Raw genomic sequence first — 2382 nt, 5'->3', positions numbered from 1 at the left:
GATTGTTATTAGGGGGGCCGAAACGCGTCGTTTGGTACCCCTCCCGACTTTTCCGCACCTTTTTTAGGGGTTGTTACCCCACCCTAGAGAATTACCGTGTGAAATTCTAAATCAGCGTTATCATGAATTTTCATTTCGTGTGAACTCGTTCACTTTTCGCTTTTGCAGGTAACCTATCGTATGTTGAAAATTCACCAAGCGAAGTACCCTACCAGACACGACTAATGCAGTCTCCAAACATTTAAATATTTCACCAATACACTCAAAGCCACATGTCAAAATTTACACACGTACAGGAAACATATGTTACACATAACATATCTATAACACGATATCCTGTTAGATTTTTCATGTCGCCCTTAGGAAATTAACGTAAACATTCTATGGGAGTATAACATGCATTTACGTCACAACTTTGCGTTACATGATTCGTTATATAACGCGTAGTGTTCTCGTAGGGTAGTTCACTTCGAATCATGTTCACACTATCGTATAACGTATTCACCTGTGATATAATTAACACTGGGACGGCATAAATTGAAATTGTGCATATGGAAACTGTGCATACGAAATAATGCATATGAAATAAACCGAAATAATGCATACGAAAAAAACCGAAATAATGCATATATGGACAGTTTCAGTTGAAAACCGAAATAATGCATATGAAAAAACGAAATAATGCATATATGCACAGTTTCGGTTGAAAACTGAAATAACTCATATGAAACAAGTAATTTTTAGCAAAAAAAAACCGACTTCAAAAAAATATATATATATCTATATATTTCATGATCCAATGATCGGATCTAAACCAAATTAGTATGGGACTACTTCTGGGATACTACCTTTCCGTTGCAAAAAGAATTATTGAAATCGGTTGACGTCGTGCAAAGTTATGCGGTAACATACATTAAAAAAAAATATGCCGACGAACTGATAACCTTTTCCTTTTTTGGAAGTCGGTTAAAAACCGAAATAATGCATACATGCACACTTTCGTTTGAAAACCGAAATAACGCATATGAGAAAAACGAAGTAATGCATACCTGCACAGCTTCGGTTCAAAACCGAAATAATGCATATGACAAAAGCCGAAGTAATGCATACATGCACAGTTTCGACTCAAAACCGAAATAATGCAAATGGTGGGTTTCACACTGGAACATTTCTGCCACCAGAACAACTCTGTTTGTAGGCAAGAGAGGCAGTGCGGTGAGGAAAAGCTTCTCAAAAAGTTGTTCCAGCTTCTACCCCGCATTAAAGTGGCAGTTCTGCTGCAGCGCACTAACACATACGCAACTACGAAAATGCCGCTACGCAACTTTCAAGCGCAGAAGTTACAAATACATTCAAACGTCCTGTATTTATACTCATTTTATTCTGCTAATTTTCATCCAGTGTGAAACCGTGAGAATAATTGTTCTGTCATTCTAGTGTGAAATAGCCCTATGACAAAAACCGAAATAGTGCATACATGAAAACGAACTTCTTTCTGCGTAGGCGGCCTTCGGCCACGCTTAGGGATTATAACCCTTACTAAGTAGAACTCTCCTTTCTGTGTTGCCGGAAAAGAAGGGCGGAAGTATTTTTGCGCAGAACTTTTTTCTGCGTAGGCGGCCTTTGGCCGCGCTTAGCGATTATAACCCTTTCTAAGTAGAATTCTCCTTTCTGTGTTGCCGGAAAAGGGGGCCGGAAGTATTTCTGCGGAGAACTTCTTTCTGCGTAGGCGGCCTTCGGCCGCGCTTAGGGATTATAACCCTCACTAAGTAGAATTCTCCTTTCTGTGTTCCCGGAAAAGGGGACCGGAAGTATTTTTGCGCAGAACTTCTCTCTGCGTAGGCGGCCTTCGGCCGCACTTATGGATTATAACCCTTACTAAGTAGAATTCGCCGTTCTGTGTTGCCGGAAAAGGGGGCCGGAACTATTTCTGCGGAGAACTTCTTTCAGCGTAGGTGGCCTTCGGCCGCGCTTAGGGATTATAACCCTCACTAAGTAGAATTCTCCGGAGGGGACCGGAAGTATTTTGGCGCAGAACTTCTCTCTGCTTAGGCGGCTTTCGGCTGCGCTTAGGGATTAAAACCCTTACTAAGTAGAAGTAAATAATTCCTATTAGCAAAAAACCATATTATCCATATGTACACTTTCGTTAGAAAACCGAAATAATGCATATAACAAAATCCGAAATAATGCATGCATGCACAATTGCGGTTCAAAACCGAAATAATGCATATGAAAAACCCGAAGTAATGCATACATGCACAGTTTCGGTTGAAAACCGAAATAATGCATACGTGAAAGACGAAGGTATGCATACATGCACAGTTTCGGTTGAAACCCGAAATAATGCATATAACAAAAACCGAAATAATGCATACATGC

Source organism: Rhagoletis pomonella, unplaced genomic scaffold, assembly GCF_013731165.1.
Source record: "Rhagoletis pomonella isolate Grant_MI unplaced genomic scaffold, Rhpom_1.0 Rhpom_scaffold_00655, whole genome shotgun sequence".
NCBI classification, from domain to species: Eukaryota; Metazoa; Arthropoda; class Insecta; order Diptera; family Tephritidae; genus Rhagoletis; species Rhagoletis pomonella.
Note: the sequence above shows the minus strand (reverse complement) of the source record.